Here is a 23,060-nt window from a genome sequence, read left to right as displayed (position 1 = left end):
GTTTTCTTCAGCCAAATGTTTTAGCCAACTAGAGCACTGTTTGCCCATATCGCTCCAGTCTTTTTAAAGTGCTTCAGACATCAAATATTGTTTGAATAATATTATGATCCCATAACGAGAGATCTGCGCTGTGTTAAATCTCAGAGTTATTAACGAAAGCAGGGATGACATTTTAAGGTCTCTTTAGCTGGCTGTCATGACTCATATCTGTTTATCTGCATATTTAGATTATGAAATCATCTGTTTTCGTGTTACTGTAGCATAAAGTGTATATTGTGTTCAAACCTGCTTTTAATTTTCAAAATTTGATCCATTTGGAAGTAATCGTCTCTAATGCACATACTGTATCCAAGGTCAAAAGGAATGTTTGAGAGCAATTTACTTCATTAAAAACCTGTTGCATGTGTGTAGGCTTGTTGTTTTCATTAGCATGTCAACTTAATATTTTGGGGTGGTGTGTAAGCTTTTAACAACTGCCACACTCGCCTCTGTTGACCTGGTACTGGTGTCATGGTTATATTTATGTTGGTTTTACTCCATGCGCACTCTTAAGACTGCAGTTATATCATGGCCTAATAAAAAGCAATTTAATTATGTATGGGCCATTCAACAGAATTGGCGCAAACCGCTGTCCCACAACCAAAAAACACATTTAAAAAGGCATTTAAGTATTAAAATCTTAGATGATACTAAGATCCTTCTATTATATTGAAACCCACAATAATATTTAAAATACCACCGAAACATGTCTTAATTGTTTCGGTAGTGACAAAAGGGAACACATAATCCTCATATTTGGGGGAAATAAACACAATTTTAGTACAGTTATGCATTTTTTAGTATTTTAGTATGTTGTATGATTGTTTTAGTTTTAGATGTGGTCGCTACCAAAGCATTACTCTCACTACTGAAAATATAGGGAAAATAAAGTAAAATAAGTATACTGAATTATCAACTAAGATGTTATGATATTTTTTGGTTCAGTGTATATTCAAACTAATGAATCCTTAAGTTTGAAATCAGTATGATCAACTTTTTGCCTTTTACAAAGAAAAATTGGATTCAAAATACAACAAATCTCATAAATTGCACTTGAAATATTGTTAAAAATGTAATTGTTATTGATCTACCTATGAAATATATGTATATATATTTACAATGTCTTATTAAATTATATTTCGGTAGTGACACATTTGGGGAGAGGACAAATATTCCAAAACTTTCTGAAAATACAATATGAGAATTAACTGCACAATTACTAGAAACGTGTATCTTGGATATTATACAATTTGCATACATACAGATTTTTTCAAAAAAAGATCAGCCGTTGAATCTTTGGACCAATTTTGTGAAATGGCCCATTTAACAAATTAAAAATGTAATAAAAACTGAAAATTTGCTCACCCTCAGGCCATCCAAGATGTAGATGAAAATTGGAGAAATTTAGCATTACATCAGTTGTTCACCAGTGGATCCACTGCAGCAAATGGGTGCCGTCAGATGGAAATTATGGATTTGTATTTACAAACCGATAAATGCTGTTCTTCTAAACTTTCTATCCATCAAAGAAACCTGAAAAAATTCTACTCAGCTGTTTTCAAAATCATAATAATAATAATAAATTCTTTTGAGCAGCAAATCAGAATATTAGAATGATTTCTGAAGGATCATGTGACTTTAGTAATGATACAAAAAATAAGCTTTAAAATCACAGGAATAAACTGTTTGAAAACTTTTGATTAGTAGTGTATGTTAAATCATATTTCAGTCAGCTCTTTGTTCACCAGTGGATCCACTGCAGCAAATGGGTGCCGTCAGATGGAAATTATGGATTTGTTTATTACAAACATGCAGCTTTTTACTTCACAAAATGTTAATTGATGAACTGGAGTCGTGTGGATTACTTGTGGATTATTGTGATGTTTTCAGCAGTTTGGGCTCTCATTCTGACGGCACCCATTCACTGCAGAGGATTCGTTGGCGAGAAAGTGATGCAATGCTAAATTCTCCAAATCTGTTTAAATGATGAAACAAACTCCTCTACATCTCGGATGACCTAAGGGTGAGTACATTTTCAGCAAATGTTTGGTGTTACGTGAACTGTTTCTTTAAGGAAAGACATTGTTGGTTATATTATGTGTCATTGGTAGGCAAGCAAACAGCTGAACATCTGAAACAAAGGGTGTGTCCCAGCATTCCCTCTGTCCGATGCACTGATGTCATGGCATGTGTGTTGAGCAATGAGGTTATGTGCTGTTGGATGGAGTGCAGTTTGTTTGTGTGTCTGTCTGTGGTGTAGTAACTCTAGTGTATTGCTGTGCCGCACGCTGCACAATGCTTTCTATTCTCTGCCAAGATAGAGGACAGAATGATGGTGGACTTGTCCTCTCCTCTCTCCCTTTTGTCCCTCGATTCTTGGTTAAAAAGGCCCTTTGTGTCCAGTTGAGATCACATGTCACAATATTTGAACAGCTGCAGTGTGTGTTAGTGGGTGCGATGTGGAGATTGTGTACAGTAGAACACTAGATACATAACTTTACAGTGCAATGTACAAGTTTAGCCACAAAATATCTCATGGTTTCTAACTTTGTCCTATAATCACGGACATTGCCTGCTATTACTTCTGCATGCCTAATTTGATTGTAGTCCATAAGATGAATCAACTTTAACTTGACTTGACCAGTAAGAGGTCATTCACACAGAACGTGTTTTTGTATTCCACTGCACTGCTTTTCCATTACTTTTCTATGTAAACATGCACTAGATGGATGTGTTTGACTTTTAAGATTTTAAAAGTCAACCTTTACAAAAACACAAAAAACACGTTGTGGTTAAACACATTTAAACGCAAAAATGCAGACTGTGTGAAATGGCCATAACAAAGCTAAATGTCTGGAATGGTTTGCACAAACAATCTGTTATCATTTAATCACTCTAATGTCAATACAAGCCCATTTAAATTTTTTCTTCCGTGGACCACAAAAGAAGATTTTTCCAGAATATCCTACCCGCTGTTTTCCATACAATGAAAAAGAATGATGATGGCAAATATCAACCTAGGAAAATAATGAAAAAGCAGCATGAAAGTAGACCACATACACTACCAGTCTTAAGTTTTTGAACAGTTTTTTAATGTTTTTTTTTTTTTAAAGAACTCTTTATTTGATTCAAAATACAGCAAAAGCAGTACTATTGTAAAATATTTTTTACTGTTTAAAATAACTGCTTTCTATTGTAATATTTTTTTGTCCTGTGATCAAAGCTAATTTTTCAGCATCATTACTCCAGTCTTCAGTGTCACATGATCCTTTAGAAATCATTCTAATATGCTGATTTGTGTTCAAGAAACATTTTTTTTTTATTATTATCATCAATGTTTAAAACAATTGAATTTTTCCAGGATTAGTTGATGAATAGAAAGATCCGAAAATCAGTATTTATCTGCAATAAAAGCTTTTGTAACATTATACACTATACTATTAAAAAACTTGGAGTCAGTATAATTTTTTAATAAGTTTTTTTGGAGGAAAGAAAAAATAGGAATTAATATTTTTATTTAGCAAGGATGCTTTAAATTGATCAAAAGTGATGATAAAGACATTTATAATGTTACAAAAGATTTATATTTCAGATAAATGCTGTTCTTCTAAACTTTCTATCCATCAAAGAAACCTGAAAACATTTTACTCAGCTGTTTTCAAAATAATAATAATAATACGTTCTTTTGAGCAGCAAATCAGAATATTAGAATGGTTTCTGAAGGATCATGTGACTGGAGTAATTATGCTAAAAAATCAGCTTTAAAATCATAGGAATAAATGACGTTTTAAAATATATTCAAATAGAAAACATTTATTTTTAATATTGAAAATATTTCAAAATTGTACGGTTTTTGCTGTACTTTGGATCAAATAAATGCAGGCTTGGTGAGCAGAAGAGACTTCTTTAAAAAACACTTACTGTTCGAAAACTTTTGATCGGTAGTGTATGTTAAATCATATTTCAGTCAGCTCTTCACACAATTCAATATGGCTTCAATGTAATATTCAATAAAATATTCCACATATGGTTAAATAGATTATTCTTTATGATGCTTTTTTTTTTAGTAGTAGTAGTATTACTTTTAGTCTTGGGCCTCCACCTGCTTAAAAATCTCAGTTTGTGTTCCATTAAAAAAAAAAAGAAAAAATTGTGTTTCTTAGCTGTCCAAACTTTTATGTTTTTTATTTTTTATGCTTTTTGGAGTTGACTCATTTTTCATAGAGGCTTGAGATCATTTTTAACAGAACATATTTAAAATGTTACATCAGTCCGCTGAGAGCAGGCAAAGAGGACTCACCCAAATGTTGCAAAGCACTCTGGTTTTATTCATCAGAACTTAGAACTTAGTTTATATTATAAACATTATATATAATGTATTAGATTTTTCATTTAATGACATTCTATTTTAAGCCAGTTGACATTTTTCACCCTATAGCCTTGTGTAAGTCCTTAGGCGAAGTCACAAGAACCCTGTGACTTGTTTACAAGCAATAAGCAAAGTGTTTTTTAAGCTAGCTAAAACTTTCATATAGACCGCCATAGACTGTGATTTAGGGTCATTTTGTAACTCTTGGTGGCTGAGTAGCAATTAGGGCTCTTTAAAATGCTGTTTGTGTTGAAATGTAGTGACAGCGATTGACTGTGTACTACTTATGTAAGAGTGAATCAAGAGACAGAGGGGAATGCTGAGAGAGTGAGAGAGTCTCAACTCATTCAACAGTGAATTCAAGTGTAATTAAAATGCTCTGAATGATCAAATAGAGAGCACATAGTCCCAAGAGGGCTATTCTTTAAACTATGCAAATTATTTGAATCTGAATACAGGCAAATACATTGTATGTGTTTGTGTTTGTGCTTGCATAGGCATGACATAAAACATCATTTTGGTTGGCCACACAAAGCAACGATCCATTTAATTATAGCATGTGTTATGACAGAGCATAATTAAAAGCGAGTGTGTTATGCAACACATTTTGCATCGAGAACCTGTGCTGTTGTAGCATATATATGACCTTGAACCACAAAACCAGTCATTTTTTCCAAATTGAGATTTATATATGTGACCCCGGACCACAAAACCAGTCATAAGGTAAATTTTTACAAAACTGAGATGTGTACATCATATGAAAGCTCAATAAATCAAAAAATAAATAAATAAATAAAAAAAGCTTTCTATTGATATATGGTTTGTTAGGATAGGACAATATTTGGTCGAGATACATCTATTTGAATATCTGAAATCTGAGGGTGCAAAAAAATCTAAATATTGAGAAAATCACCTTTAAAGTTCTCCAAATTAAGTTCTTAACAATGCATATTACTAATCAAAAATTACATTTTGATATATTTATAGTAGGAATTTTACAAAAAATCTTCATGAAACATGATCTTTACTCAATTTCCTAATGATTTTTGGCATAAAAGAAAAATCAATAATTTTGACCCATACAATGTATTTTTGGCTATTGCTACAAATATACCCCAGCGACTTAAGACTGGTTTTGTGGTCCAGGGTCACATATAATCTGAAAGCTGAATAAATAAGATTTTTTAAACCATTGATGTATGGTTTATATTTGGGCAAGATACAACTATTTTAAAAATCTGGAATCTGAGTATGCAAAAAAATTTAAATATTAAGAAAATTGCCTTTTAAATTGCCCAAATTAATTTTTCAGCAATGCATATTACTAATCAAAAATTAAGTTTTGATATATTTACAAAATATCTTCATTAATTTGAATCGATTCTCATTTTTACAATATCGATTCTTAAATACTAAGAAATGGTTAATCCAGCCTGTATTCAGTTAATGAACGGAACATTGTATTGTGCATGCCATCCAATAAATTGCAATAATCTTCATGCTTTGTTACTTTTGATATGAAACAAAGTCTCAGATTTCAAATTCTGTCTGTAAATACCAATTTGGCACTGTTAAATGTGGAGTGACGTCTTCTCTACTTTAATACCAGTTATAGCACAAAATAAACATGAATGAACATCTGAAGGTATGTTAGGAGAAAAAGTACAACTTACCAAAATCGTAGCCTGTCTCATGTAATCACTTAATTAGTGTTTCAACTGCGGAAAGACCTCAATATAACAGCTTGTAAACAATGTCATGTGACAACATCACATTTACCTCTGGTAAAAACATATTGGGTGACCATAAACTCATTAATCAGTTAGAAAAGTGAACATTAGAGTGGGGTATTTTTCTAAATGTATGCACCGTATAACATATTCATTATAATTTTTACTCTTCTTCAGTGTTTAATTTCTGTTTCAACAAATCCGTCACGTTTTTATGTTGCAAAAAACAAATTGAAGTAGAAATATAATTATGTAATTGTAACTTTGTTATTTAAAAACTTAATTGAGTGTAATTTATTTGGCCAAGATACAACTATTTAAAAAATCTGGAATCTGAGGGTGCAAAAAAATCTAAATATTAAGAAAATTGCCTTTAAAGTTGTCTAAATGAAGTTCTTAGCTATTCATATTACTAATCAAAAAATTTATTTGAGATATATTTACAGTAGGAAATTTACAAAACATCTTCATGGAACATGATCTTTAATTAATATCCTAATGAATTTTGACATAAAAGAAAAATCGATCATTTTAACCCATACAATGTGTTTTTGGCTATTGCTACGAATATACCAGTACTACTTTAGAAAAATGAACTTTAGAGAGGGGTATTTTGCTAAATATTTGCACCGTATAACATTATAATTTTTGCTCTTCTTCAGTGTTTAATTTCTGTTTCAACAAATCCGTCACGTTTTTATGTTGCAAAAAACAAATTGAAGTAGAAATATAATTATGTAATTGTAACTTTGTTATTTAAAAACTTAATTGAGTGTAATTTATTTGGTCAAGATACAACTATTTAAAAAAATCTGGAATCTGAGGGTGAAAAAAAATCTAAATATTGAGAAAATAGCCTTTAAAGTTGTCTAAATGAAGTTCTTAGCAATGCATATTACTAATCAAAAAATTAATTTGAGATATATTTACAGTAGGAAATTGACAAAACATCTTCATGGAACATGATCTTTAATTAATATCCTAATGAATTTTGACATAAAAGAAAAATCGATCATTTTAACCCATACAATGTGTTTTTGGCTATTGCTACGAATATACCCGTGCTACTTTAGAAAAATGAACTTTAGAGAGGGGTATTTTGCTAAATATATGCACCGTATAACATATTAATTGTAATTTTTGCTCTTCTTCAGTGTTTAATTTCTGTTTCAACAAATCCGTCACGTTCTTATGTTGCAAAAAACAAATTGAAGTAGAAATATAATTATGTAATTGTAACTTTGTTATTTAAAAACTTAATTGAGTGTAATTTATTTGGCCAAGATACAACTATTTAAAAAAATCTGGAATCTGAGGGTGAAAAAAAATCTAAATATTGAGAAAATAGCCTTTAAAGTTGTCTAAATGAAGTTCTTAGCAATGCATATTACTAATCAAAAAATTAATTTGAGATATATTTACAGTAGGAAATTTACAAAACATCTTCATGGAACATGATCTTTAATTAATATCCTAATGAATTTTGACATAAAAGAAAAATGTATTATTTTAACCCATACTATGTGTTTTTGGCTATTGCTACAAGTATACCAGTGCTACTTTAGAAAGGGGTATTTTGCTAAATATATGCACCGTATAACATATTAATTGTAATTTTTACTCTTCTTCAGTGTTTAATTTCTGTTTCAACAAATCTGTCACGTTGTTATGTTGCAAAAAACAAATTGAAATAAAATATATTTATGTAACTGTAATTTGCTATTTAAAAAACTTAATTGAGTGTAATTTATTTGGCCAAGATACAACTGTTTGAAAATCTGAAATCTGAGAGTGCAAAAAAAATCTAAATATATTAAGAAAATAGCCTTTAAAGTTGTCTAAATGAAGTTCAATGCATATTACTAATCAAAAAATTAATTTGAGATATATTTACAGTAGGAAATTGACAAAACATCTTCATGGAACAGGATCTGTATTTAATATCCTTATGATTTTTGACATAAAAGAAAAATGTATCATTTTAACCCATTCTATGTGTTTTTGGCTATTACAAGTATACCAGTGCTACTTTAGAAATGGGTATTTGCTAAATATATGCACCGTATAACATGTTAATTGTAATTTTTACTCTTCTTCAGTGTTTAATTTCTGTTTCAATAAATCCATCACCTTTTTATGTTGCAAAAAAACAAATTGAAGTAGAAATATAATTATGTAATTGTAACGTTGTTATTAAAAAAACTTAATTGAGTGTAATTTAAATGTTTGTATTTAAATCAGTTCAGTTTGACCCTCTCATGTATATTTTACATCATTAGTTGAGAGATTTCTTTTATCCTTGAGAAAATGTGGCATGTATTGTACCTGATATATATCCAAAATAATCTCTATCGAATCAAATTGAATCGAGTTGCAAGCTTGTGAATCAGAATCGAATCATGAAATTTGTTTCAAAACCCTAATCTGCTATTTCCTTATAAAGCCCTGTGACTACTTGTAAATATTAGCTTTAGTTGGTTGGTAGGAACCTCTGTCTCTGTTTGGAAACTAAGTTCCAGATTGATGACTTGAATGACTGTAAGCCCAGATTTTGGCAGGACGGTTCTGCCAATCTGACATTGATCTGTCTTTAAATCAATTCCTGTTCTCACAGTCTTATAGCCTGACTCACCCTGATCAATACTAACCAGTCCCTCATGTCTTACAGAGCGGGTTGTCAGCATGTGGTCCAAATGAAACAGCTCATTTGTTGTTACAATAAACATAACAGAAAAACGCTGAGGTTTTCGGTTTCAGTGTTACTATTTATACTCTCTGACTCTGACTTTGATATAGGGCAGTCACTTATAAATAATGACATTTGACCTTTGCACAGCCCTTGGGAACCTTGAAATCTCCTTTAGGATACTTTAGGAACTGCTCTGTCCTAGAAAAATGTGGTTAAATGAACGATCATCTTGAGGGCATAATGTGTCTGAGGAAAGAGAGCATTACATTCATGTGGTTGCAGGACCAAAAACATTTGGAATGATGCATGTTCAGTTTCAAGGAACTCTGGCAGTGTTTAGAAAGACATATTTTGATATATTCCAATATTTTATTCTGTATGCAGTAATCCACAGTCTGTAATGATGATTTGTTTTAAGATCAGGCCACAAACAGGGCAGGAGATGAGCGGAGATGAGCAGACTGTACTGTTCTGAACCTGATTAAATCTTTGTGCAGGTTCTTCGGTGGATTTCATCAGAGGAAATTAAATTTTCATCTTGTATGTTAACTCAGATTTGTGTTGCTTATATTTGGCCAAGATACAACTGTTTGAAAATCTGGAATCTGAGGGTGCAACAAAATCTAAATATTGAGAAAATTGCTGTCTAAAGTTCTTAGCAATGCATATTACTAATCAAAAAAATTAAGTTTAGATATATTTACAGTAGGAAATTTACAAAACATGGTCATTGAACATGGATCATGGATATTTAATATCCTAAAGATTTTTGGCATAAAAGAAAAATCGATCATTTTAACCCATACTATGTGTTTTTGGCTATTGCTACAAATATACCTTAAAGGAGTAGTTCACTTTCAGAACAAAAATTTACAGATAATGTACTCACCCCCTTGTCATCCAAGATGTTTATGTCTTTCTTTCTTCAGTCGTAAAGAAATTATGTTTGTTGAGTAAAACATTTCAGGATTTCTCTCTATGTAATGTACATATGGTGCCCCTGTGTTTGAACTTTCAAAATGCAGCTTCAAAGGGCTCTAAATGATCCCAGCTAAGCAAGAAGGGTTATTTTCTAAAAACATTTACAACTTATACACTTTTTAATCTCAAACGCTCATCTTGCCGAGCTAGACAAGACGAGCATTTGAGGTTGAAAGTATATAAAATGTAATTTTTTTTTTTAGAAAATATCCCATCGTTTTGCTAGATAAGACCCTTCTTTCCTCGGCTGTAATCGTTTAGAGACCTTTGAAGCTGCATTTTGGAAGTTCAAACTCGGGGGCAACATAGAAGTCCATTATATGGAGAGAAATCCTGAAATGTTTTACTCAAAAACATAATTTCCTTATGACTAATGAAAGAAAGACATGAACATCTCAGATGACAAGGAGGTGAGTAAATTATCTGTAAATTTTTGTTCTGAAAGTGAACTACTCCTTTAAGACTTTTAAGGTTTTGTGGTCCAGAGTCACATATGCTGTATGATGTTGGTAGATAGTAATATTGTACGTCTCATTGTCTCTCTGAAGAGCACTGATCTGAGGCTCGACAGGTCCAGCTCTGTTCTGCTCTGTTAGTTTGATATATGTCTCCAGCCCCACCCACAGCTCAATAAACAGTCTCGTAAATGGGAGCCGTGATGATGAGCGTGGTGACTTTAACATGCTCTATCATGAGTCACGGACTGTTAAGCTTAATGCAGAGAGGGCATTGAGTGTGAGAAAATGAGAGGAAGGCACTTAGACACACACACACAAACACACACACACACACACACACACACACACACACACAGATATCCACTTACCCCAAGAAGGACAAAAAGTGTGCAGTGCAGTCTGAGTATGCTCTAAATCAGAGCAAGTGCAAGGTCATCTCGACTGTGACCTTTAAATAGAGGAGATTTAGTCTAATGAGGAGTGATGCATGGTGTGGAGGACAAAGAGAGAACACTGAGGTTAAACATGTTAATTGCAACCTATTGTGCTTTCTCAGTGTGAAAGGTTTCCTTGTGGTCACGTTACTATTGCTCATTCTTGGAGAAAGAAGACAAATATAGTGTGCAGTTTTATAGATTTGTATGGATGATGCTTGGCAAAATATTGATGTGCTGCTTCATGGGTCTTTTTGTTTAAGTTACATAAATCAAATTATTAACATTAAATACAGTTGTGCTGCTTAATATTTTTGTCATCTGTATTCATAACAATAAAAAAAATCAAAAATGTAATATACAGATAGACATAAGATATACTTACTATTGAAGCCAAATGTTTACATACAAAATGTTAATTATTTGACCATAAGAGGGATTATGCAAAATGCATGTTATTTTTTATTTAGTACTGACTTGAATAAGAAATTACATGTAAAAGATTTTTACATATAGTCCACAAGAGAAAATAATAGTGGAATTTATAAAATGACCCTGTTCAAAAGTTTACAAACGCTTGATTCTTAATAATGTGTTGTTACCTGAATGATCCACAGCTGTGTTTTTTATTTTGTTTAGTGATCATTGTTCATGAGTCTCTTGTTTGTCCTGCTGTTCTTAAGGAAAATTCTTCAGGAACCACAAATTCTTTGGTTTTTCAGCATTTTTGTGTATTTGAACCCTTGTCAACAATGACTGTATGATTTTGTGATCCATCGTTTCACACTGAGGACAACTGAGGGATTCATATGCAACTATTACAGAAGGTTCAAATGCTCACTGATGCTTCAGAAGGGGAAAAAAATCATTAAGAGCTGGGGGGTGAAAACTGTTGAAAAGAATGGAGATTATATTTGATATAATATTTTTGATATTTTTCAAATATCTTTTTTTTTTTTCATTTAGTACTGCCCTTTAGAAGCTACAGAAGATACTTACATGTTCCCCAGAAGACCAAATAAGTTAAATTTACCCTGATCTTAAAATTCAATAAGTTTTCACCCCCGGCTCTTAATGTAACGTTTTTGCTTTTGGAGCATCACTGAGCAAAGAATTTGAAAACCAAATAGTTTGTAGGACCTGAAGGATTTTTCTGTAGAACAGCGGGCAGTTTAACTGTTCAGGACAAACAAGGAACTCATGAACAACTGTCACAAAACAAAACCAAAAAAAAAAAAAAAAAAAAAAACGAATGTTGATCATTCAGGTAACAACACAGTATTAAGAATCAAGTGTATGTAAAATTCAACTATGTAAACTTTTTTTGTGTGGAATATCTTATTCAGGTCAGTACTAAATAAAAATGAACATGCATTTTGTATGATCCCTCTTATTTTGGTCAAATAATTAACATTTTGCAGATTCTGCTAGGTGTATGTAAACCTTTGACTTCAACTGTATACATTTTTCCTTTATCAATAAGTCTGAAAGGTTATCAACTTCCTCTACTGTATTTTGTTAAATATTTTTTTGCCAATCACAGATAACAAACAACACTCAGTCTGAAGGCAGTAATTTTAATACACGAATGCATTAAATTCTTAACCTTGTGACCATTGCAATCAGTCAGAAAGAAACAAAAGCCTGATGGTGCTGACAGTTTCTGTATTTTTTATTCATGGCTAAAACAAAACTGGCCAATGACTTTAGAGTTGTGGGATAGAAGTCAATACATAATGCATGAAACAGGTGATGCTGGTTTAGACATCCTCTCTGATTCTATTGGACAGCAGTTCAGTGGGAAAAGAAAGACTGGCGATACTCGGATGTAAACAACAGCATGGATTGCATGGTTAATATACAACCGAATACATTGTTTTGCTAATTTATGCTGTCTACTCTAAGCCATAGAAAAAATGTGTGGAAGCTGCTAAATCATAGGGAGAAAGACTTAGTAAGCAGGAAAGGATGCAATATTTTGACAAACGAAATCAATAGGTGGTAAAGATACATACAAGCAGTTTTAATTAAGATATTAATGTAATATTTCACCTACCTGACTATGATAAGAACAAACATGAATGTTGTCAAGATTCTTGCCCTGGAATTCCTGGTTCAGTTTGGCCAACCACAAATGCCTTTTGTTCCTCAGACAGTTTTTTGCACTCTTCTCTTTGATTTGTTATAACTTTTGGCAGTCTGTAGTAGTCCAAATGTTTTTCCCGGTTCGACCGAGTAGCATAGCCCAAAACATGACAATAGTTGACCATTTTCATGAGCAATAATCTGCAAAATATGCAAGTTTCATTTGGTTTAGTGGCATTGTTTACGTTCAGTGCTGCCAATATGGACAATTAATGACGTGATTTAAAAACACTATGGTTTAGGTGGATTTGACTGGATTAAAATACTTTTCACCATTTTGAATCACATTTTACCGCCTTTTGCGGTTTACTTAAAAAGTTACATAAACTATTATACGTTTCATGAAATTACTATAATATCTTTTTGCATGCATAATAACATTTGATTTATAAATGCATAGCTGATTAGTAAAATATTCAAAATAGTTGTTGTTTAAAAACTTCTAAACATTTAATTTTAACTATCCATATAGTCTTTATTGGAAAAGCTAGCCTCATCCTTTCTTGACCTTTTACAGCTGTAGACTGTTGTTAATCTCTGGTTTGGGTGGAGCTAATGGGTTAGAAGCAAAAAGTCCACTGTGTTTTATGAAGAGTGAGATGTACAGGTATGTTGGAATGACAAATATCTTAACCACACACACTTAGGTGGGGCGATAAGTTAATGGCCCCATTTACTTTCATTAAATCACATTTAAGAGCAATTGGTTTCATGTACCTGCATACCAAACACTATTAAATGAAGTTTACCATGCGAACACAAACTTATGTTGGCTTACACAGCTTTATCCGTTATTTATTATGACTTTTTAGAATACTTTAGATTCTAACTGCCGGATATTTTTGTATAATGACCACAAAACTGTATAGCAGTCCCATTATAAATATAATTTAAACTCATACTAAATCATACTTTGTGTCCACTTATTTATTTAGTAAGCAGTCAGGAAATAACTCATATAAATCAATATTAAATCCTGACAGGGTGACCTGGATCTCTCAGTGTATTTGGAAAACAAAAGCAATCCTTCATTTCCTTACTGTTTCACAATCCTGGGCCGATCAGAGCCCACAACAGTCCCACCACAATCTATGACTACCGCAGCCACTTCTTTTATGTCTTTGTGTAGTCAAAAAGCCACTTCCTACAAACACACTCAAGCTATTTCCAACCAAGTGTGAAGTGAACAGTTCCACAGTGTGTAATGTCTTTTTTCTCTTTTCAGCAAGGCATTTAAATGATTTTAACAGCTCTGCTTTCTGACCGCAGTTCAGTTTTCCTGCCTGTAAAAGTACCACAAATCTGTGGCTGTTTCTTATCATGTAATTGCAGCACTGTTACTCCATCGACGTGCCTGGTTTGGCATGTTGTCCTGTGTAGAAGTTTTCTTATCTTTATTCAAACAGTGGCAAGAAAGTTTCGGCATTATCGTAGGCTAAAAAAGGCAACATTACTGTGATAAAGAGCTCATTCAGATGGACTAGTAACAGGTAGCTCTGTGTACAACTCCCACTTACCATCGTCTGATAAAAGAATGTTTACTGATTTATTGTTACAGGTCATGTTTTGCTACAGCTCACACAAAAAATTCACCAGTTACACACGTCATGGGCTTCGTAATTGTTATATTTTCAGTTCCCATGCTGCCCACAGAGTACACAAACAACAACCAGACTTAAACTTTGCAGACTAAACTAGACATGAGACTCTGCACCTCAGTCTATTTTGGGTATGTGGGTTTCATTTCCCGTCAGTCCATCTTGACTACAGGACATACTGAAATGTTGAATCTTGTCCAGATTCATTTTTTTTCTTAATTTTGCTTTGCAGGTTGTTTTTTTTATTTTTATTTTTTATTATTATTATTATTGTGTCGAGGTTAACATTAAAATGCTCTAAAATCAAAAATATGAAATTTTAAATAATCAATCTAATAAATAATATATATTTATTATAAATTACATATTCTCTCTCTTACTCTACTAATATATAGTAATATATATATATATACACACACTTTTTTCTGTATACTTTTTTATTCTCAGAAATTATTAATAAATAATAAATTAATAAATAAATAATATATTTTTTTATAAAGTAGTGAATGTAATATTTATTTTTTTAATACATTTTGAAAAGGTTTCTTAGGCCTATTAAGATTTGCTTTGTCATGTTATTTTCATATTGTATATATATATATATATATATATGAATGAATGAAATCAATGAAATGGCATAAATGAAAAAGCATTTAAAAATTTGTAAAAAGCAGGACAACAAACTTTTAAAATAAATTAGAAAAAAAATAAAATAATATTCATTTAAATATTGTAATAATATATATATATATATAAAATAATATATATATTAAAATTTATTTTTAGGACTATAGGATTTGCATTGTGATGTTGCATTGCATTATTACAATGTTTAAATGAATATTATTTTATTTTTTTCTAATTTAATTTAAAAGTTTGTTGTCCTGCTTTTTACTAATTTTTAAATGCTTTTTTCATTCATGCCAATTCATTTGAATATTTATTACGTTTGTTTTTTTAATAAGGTATTAAAATAAACTAATACAACAGCAAGCTCTACAACAGCATATCATAATATAAATAATAGTAATAATATATCTAATATAATATATCTTTAATATTAGCATTGATAAATATGTAATTTATCAATGCTAATATTAAAGATAATTTAGTTTTTTTTATTAACGATTTTTGTGTTTTAGAATTTTGTTAGATAATTTGTGGTTAAGTATTTAATGCTTTTTTTCCCCTATTGACCCTAAAAGCAGACTTAAAGCATGATTTCTGAAATTTTTAAAGGTAAAATATGACCTGGCAAGCTCAGTATGATTCAACCACATATAACTCAGTCTTCAAACACAAAGCTATTCAGCGTATGCAGGTTACAGTGTGCTGCTTTTCATATCTGCTCAGCCTACATTTGCACGTGTCATAAAATATCTCACAAATCGGCCACTAGCCCATCGCCGCATATGTCCAGCGTCTGTAGTGACTTAAATAACCCCTCTCGGCAGGCCAGCGGGTCAAGCTGCCACACTTGGGAGGGTGCAGGAATGCCTGGCCGTCCTGCAGTGTGTTATTTCTGTATCCTGGCAGCCTGCTGCCAGTACATTAGGTACACGTAAGGACTCATTCAAAACTTAACCCCTGCCTTTCCTCAGATCACCACACCCACCTCCTCAAGACACCCATTGTGTCTTGTGTCTTTGTAAACCAGTGACATTGAAGGGAGGAGGGGCCACCGGCTGCTTTGCTTCCCCTCCTGGTCACGTGACACATTCCTCTTCCAGTAACTATAGCAACCAGCACTGGTCCAGCCTGTATCTTGCTGTTATGAGAAGGGGAGGAAGAGAGAAAGAAAAAGAGAGAAGAGAAAGCCCAAAATAAACACACTCTTCCCAGCAGCTGTCAGAGATCGCAGTAAGTGCCGTTCACTTGGCTTCTTTTCTTTGACTGCGTACTGCATAGTGTGCATGCTGTTCAATAAATAACAGACATCCTTAGAGGCTGCTTTGTTGTGGTGGATTACATCATTGCATATTCATTTAAATATGAGATGCTCCAAGTGCTAGTGTGTGATGCTAGGGTTGTAAATATGGACGATTAGCTGGAATATTATGGGTGGATCCCTGCAACTGTGATTTTTTTTTTTTTATAACCTGGGATGCGTGCTTCCCGTGTGCTTTTTATAACGGTTCTATGGCAGCACTGTTTCTTCGGTTGTGATGGAGGGATTGGGCCTTGTCCTCGGTTTAATTAGCAAAGCTACTGTGCCAAATACAGACGTAATTCTGGGTCACCCTGTTCTGCTGTAGAGCATCCATATGTGGAACGTCCTTGTGGTGCTGGAGGAGAATACAGTGTTGTTATATTGCAGAGAGATCCGAATGTATTCATCGTTTGGTGCATTAAGTATCAGCAGGCTGTAGGAGAATATGATTATTTGATGAATAAAACATAAGATGTGAAGAATGAAACCAGATTGCATTTAGATACACAGGATACTGTGTAGGTAATTTAATAAATACAATGTTTATGAGATCGATGCATAATTCAATCAGTTTTGCAAATCATTGTAAATCATTTTACAAAAAGTAACAGTGATTTTATGGAATAATTTTTAGTAACTCTTGCTAGAGCTGACAATAACTTCTATGGCTACAAACACAAGGTCAAAGCATGAAAAATACTTTAAGTTTCCAATAAAGCATATATAATAGCTATTCAATTTATGTTGATTAATTTGTATTATTTTATTAATTTGTATTTATGTTAAATGATAATATAACAAATTATTGGAAATAATTATTTTTATTTTTAATTGTATTTTAAAATACCTAAATACAATTATAGAAATAATAATAATTAATTTAATTCATTTATGAATGTTAATATTATAATATTTTAGTTTTATTATGAGAATGCTGATTTTTTTTTTTTTTGCATTAAATATTGGCAAACAAAAGCTGAAAATAACTTCTATGGATACAAACACAACTTCAAAGCATGACTTTAAATTCCCAGTAAAAAAAAAAATGTTAATACTTTGTTTTATAAGTTGTTTTTTTAGTTCTGCTATTAAATTCATGTTGATTCATTTATATTATTTTAATAATTTATATTTATTTACTGATACAATGACTTTTACAACAAATGATTGTAAATAATTTAATTATTATATTATGTATTTTAAATTTATTTTTAAAAGCTTAAATACAACAACCATAATAATAATAATAATAATAATAATAATAATAATAGTAGTAGTAATTGATTTATGTTAATATTATAATATTTTTTATTTATAATTTTTAATTTTATTTATCAAAAAATAAAAAGTTATTATTATTATTATTATTGTTTGCTTTTGCTGTGACTTGCATAAGTTCTTGACAAGTTGACAATTTTTTTTTTAAATTTCCCCCCAAAAAGTAAATAGTTTGCGGTTTTGTAATAGCGGTTTTGCTATTACATTTATGTTGATTCATTTATTATTTTAATCATTTATATAAAAAAAAAATTGAAATAATTTTAATATTATTTTTAACAAATATTTTAGATTTATTTTTAAATACTTGTGGAGAGGAATGCATACCCTAGTGAAAAACAAATATACTAATATGCATTTGAAATGATTTATTTGTGCTAAGTATACTACAGATATATTTACATATGTACTTAAAATATAAAATGCCTTGCAATAGTACTTTAGTATAGACATTATTCAAAATTCATACAGTCCTCGTCAATAGTGACATTAAAACACATTTTAGGCTTAATATTAAGAAATGTGATTTGTGCTCCAAATACAGTTTAATTATAATTTTATTTCAGTAAGTCTCAAGTGCTATGTCAGAAATGTGTTAATAGATTTTAACTATACTTAGTATGAAATAAATGTATTTTAAATATCTTACTTTTTTACTAGGGTATGCATTCTGATATCAGTCATTTCACATAAACTTTTTCATATTTTAATATTTTTCCTGTCAGGAAATTGAAAGGAGTTATTGTTGTCTCCTAAGATGTCAAGTTGTGACTTGATACTGCTTCATGTAGGTCTAAATGATTTAAAAAGCTAGTTTATCATTAATGTAATAGGATATGATTGAAAACAATAACCGTAATGTTTGATGCACTGTTCTATTGACTTTTCATTAGAAGTGTGTTGTTTTGTACTCCTCAGTAAATCACATAAAAGGCTACAGCTTTATATTTGTTGCATCTGTAAATCATGTAGCAGCCGTTGGTCCATCTTTTCATCTTTAGAGAGAGACCCTTTGTTTTGGGTTATGTTGGGCTTCTTTGCTGCACAGAAAAACAGGCATTTCTTTTACTCTGAACTGTAGATTAAGTCGTTTTATTCCCATTCTCTTCTGTAAATTATTTTCTTTGCGCAGTAACACCGAACAGATGCAGGCCGTCATTAAGTCATCAGATGAATTATGTGTCTAGTCTGAAAAGTCTAGCCTTTAACTTGCTCATACTCAATTTAGATTTTAGGTTGAAAGCCCTCAAATTATCCCTCTTTGAGCAATAATGACCTAATTAGTGCTGATGAAAGTATCACTATTACTAGTACTCATCCTTAGGGTTTGGGATTTGAGCAAACCACTAACCTCATTTATTACATTTTTGGAACATAACTCATCCCTGTGTTCTTTATGCAATAGGTATGAATTTCCAAGTGAAAAATCTAATAGACTTACGCTGAAGGAGGATTTAGAGACCTATATTTGTTTTGACTTAGGCCAGAAAGTAAAACACAAGAGACACAATATCCTAGCAATTTATTTTTGTACACACAAGCATCATTTTTGGATCTAAATAAAATCTTGTTAAATCTGACTTTCCAGTGCGATGCGTTTTAGAGGAGAACCACAGGAATGTGCACAGGATTCTAGGAATACGCTGCTATCTTTCCAAATGACTTCACTACCAAAGAATGTTCTTTTCACATTAGTTAAGCTGTGAAATGTGCTATCTGCCCAGGATGTGGAGCACTGTTTAAATCAGTCTAGAAAAGGAGAAATGCTTAAATTAAGTTGGGACAATTTAAGTGTGATTGTAAATCTTTTACTGTGGAGCTAGAAAAGGTGTAGGGCTCTTCTGCTCACCAAGGCTGCATTTATTTGATCAAATGCAGTAAAATCAGTAATATTCTGAAATAGTATTTAAGTTTTTTTATTTTTATTTTAATATATTTTAAAATGTGATTGATTCCTGTGATGCAAAGCTGAATTTTCAGCATCATTACTTCATTAATGTCACATGATCCTTCAGAAATCATTCTAATATGCTGATTTGGTGCTTAAGAAACACATATTAATGTTATTATTAAGTTTGTTTAAAGCAGAAATCTTTTTTAACATTATAGATGTTTTTGAATTTAATGAGTCCTTGCTGTATAAGTACTACTTTCTTTAAAAACTCTTACTGACCCCAAACTTTTCAACAGTAGAGTGTATATACAGTAGTCAACATTTGAAGTGGATCAAAAAAATATATTAATAAGTTGTCCTAAGACAAGAGTGGGTATAGTTTTGGTTTTAGTTTGATGAAATGATTTGATCCACTTCAAATGTTGACTACTGTATATATACAGTTGAAGTCAAAAGTTTACATACACCCTGCAGAATCTTTAAAATGTTAATTAGTTTTCCAAAATAAGAGGGCTCACACAAAATGCATCAGTAAAGTTCAAAACAAAGGTTTAAGCAAGTAAGAAGCTTTTAATGCATAATTTTTCCTTCTGGAGCATTAGTGAGTGTTTGAACCTTCTGTAATAGTTGCATATGAGTCTCTCAGTTGTCCCTAGTTTGAAAAGATGGATCTCAAAATCATACAGTCATTGTTGGAAAAGGGTTCAAATACACACAAATGCTAAAAACCAAAGAATTTGTGGGACCTGAAAAACTTTTTCTGAAGAAAAGTAGGCAGTTTAACTGTGCAGGATGAACAAGGGACTCATGAACAGCGATCACTAAACAAAAATTAAACAAACAAACAAAAAAAGGCTGTGGATCATTCAGGTAACAACACAGTATTAAGAATCAAGCCTACGTAAATGTTTGAAAGAGGTCATTTTTATACATTCAACTATTATTTTCTCTTGTGGACTATATATTTTATGCAAAATATCTTATTCAGGTTAGCACTAAATAAAAAAAAAAACAGCATGCATTTGGGATGATCCCTCTTATTTTGGTAAAAGAATGAACATTTTGCAGATTCTGCAAGGTGTATGTAAACTTTTGTCTTCAACTGTAAATTATTGAATGAAGGCCAATTTTTATATACTCCTTAAAGCCGTTTTACTTGTTTTAGTGCATTTTTCATTCTTTAAAAGTTATCTTCACTTATGGAGTGAAGAAAGGTTCCCAGAACAGCTTGTGTTGATGGACAGCAGATTTAGTGTGGCATAACAGAGGCAAGCTAAAGCTGTGGTTGATGTTCTTGCTCAACATAGAGAGATAAACTAAAACCATCTGCACTGAAATCTATGCACTTAAACAGGAAAGAAGATCACAATATGGCACAAACCCCTAGGGAGCAGTTTTGGCTTATATACACATGCTTTGTTACTGATTTTCATTGCATAGTAACCTGAATCCTATATACTCTGCATCTTTCAAGGGGAAATGGCAGATTGAAGGTGTAATTTAAAATAGGCTTTATATAAAAAAGTTACAGCCTTCACCTTTAAGGCTCTGCAATCACTGGCCAATGTACTTTAAGTGGGTGTTCAGTGAGTGTTGGTGTGAGGCTGAAGGTATTATAAGAACTCAACACTTAAAAACAGGAACAGTGTTTTCCATTTAAAGCTATACAATCACATACTCAGAAACACCTCAAACAGTTGTATATCAATAGATAAGTGGGTATTTTTATATTGCTATCTTTGTATTTGTCCTTTGAGTCATGTTCAAGAGCATACATCATTCCTTTCCATTTCCTCATTAGGAGGCGTATTAGATAAAAAGTTTGTTTACTATTTTAAATAGCATTTTTAGAGCATTTGTTTGCTTGAGCTAAGATTTCCCAACAAATCTGACATTTTTTGATTCTGTGTAAGAAAAACAAGTCCAACTGCAGTATGTTTACTTTTTTTGTGAGTTCCAGATATTTGCTTAAAGCCTGTCAACACAATGAATCCAACTGGTTTTAAGTCTGTCAGAAAAATAAATACAACTTTTATAAGATGTCCTCGCCTTTTCTGGGCCTGTATTTGGTTTTCGAAAACCATAGAGAACGATCAAGGAACCGAGCCTTTTTCATTTTCCCAGACTGGCTGGATGAAGGGACACTGAATTTTCTCAACCAGCTGGCATTTATAACTCCATAAGACAAAATCACAGAGGTCATAGCGGTTCGGTATACCCTAACCACTGCTGTTTAAACTGCCACAGATGACACTGGCTGCTCCCCGTCCAGACACAGCATGCTTTGCTGAATAACACATTATGTAGTGTTAATGCATAATGAAACAAGGATAGAGGGTTTGTACTTACTGTGTGTCACGATTTCGTCAGTTACCTAGATGCATGGCCATATTGGTGATACTCGGATGTAAACAACAGCATGGATTGCACAGTTAATGTTCTACTGAATACATCGTTCTGTGAATGTGGAAGCTGCTAAATCAGATGTTCTCAACTCTGGCCCTCGAGGTCCACTTTCCTGCAGAGTTTACCTCCAACCTTGATCAAACTCACCTGCCTGTAACTTTCTAGTAATGATGAAGAGCTTGATTAGCTTGTTCAGGTGTGTTTGATTAGGGTTGGAGCTAAACTCTGCAGGAAAATGGACCTCGAGGGCCAGAGTTGAGAACTCCTGTGCTAAATCATATAGAGAAGGACTTAGTAAGCAGGAAAGGGTGCAATAGTTTGACAAAGATATGTACAAGCAGTATGAATTAAGATATTAGCCTAATATTTCAGCTACCTGACCGGAAATGATAAAAACAAACATGAATGTTGTCAAGATTCTTGCCCTGGAAATCCTGGTTCAGTTTGGCCAACTATTTTTTTTTTTTTTTTTTTTGTACAAACAGTTTTTTGCATTCTTCTCCTTGATTTGAACTTTTGGCAGTCTATAGTACTCCAAATGTTTTTCCAGATATGACCGATTAGTACAGCCTAACACATGTCAATAATTTACCATTTTCTACAGCAATAATCAGCACAATATGCAAGTTTTGCTCGGTTTATTGGCATTGTTTATGTTTTGTGCTACCAATATGGCTAAATGATGACGCGTCTTGAAAATGCTCTATTTTTAACTTGTCTCTATTCATTGGTCAGACTTCTGGGCCCGTATTCACAAAACATTTTCTCTTACCACTAAGAGTTCACCTTAATAGCAATAAAAGTTTTTAGCTAAGAGTTTTCTCTTAAAACCTATTCCCAAAGCTGCTTAGACAAACTTTTACTATAGAATAGAGAGAAGTCTTGATACGATGGCTGATAAGATATGCAAATGTAAAGAAAACCAAACTGGACGCAATAACAGCTGTTACTTCTTGCCCAACTTGTTAATGAAAACAGGGATATAATCAAAGAAAAAATTGGAGTTGGAACAACCTCCAAAAAAATTGCATGGGAAAAAACATGTGTGTGCAAATAAATACAGAGTTTTTCTAAAAAGTTTAAGCTCTGAGGCAGATTGCCAGCAACAG

The sequence above is a fragment of the Garra rufa genome, chromosome 11, assembly GCF_049309525.1.
Source record: "Garra rufa chromosome 11, GarRuf1.0, whole genome shotgun sequence".
Taxonomy (NCBI): Eukaryota; Metazoa; Chordata; class Actinopteri; order Cypriniformes; family Cyprinidae; genus Garra; species Garra rufa.
Note: the sequence above shows the minus strand (reverse complement) of the source record.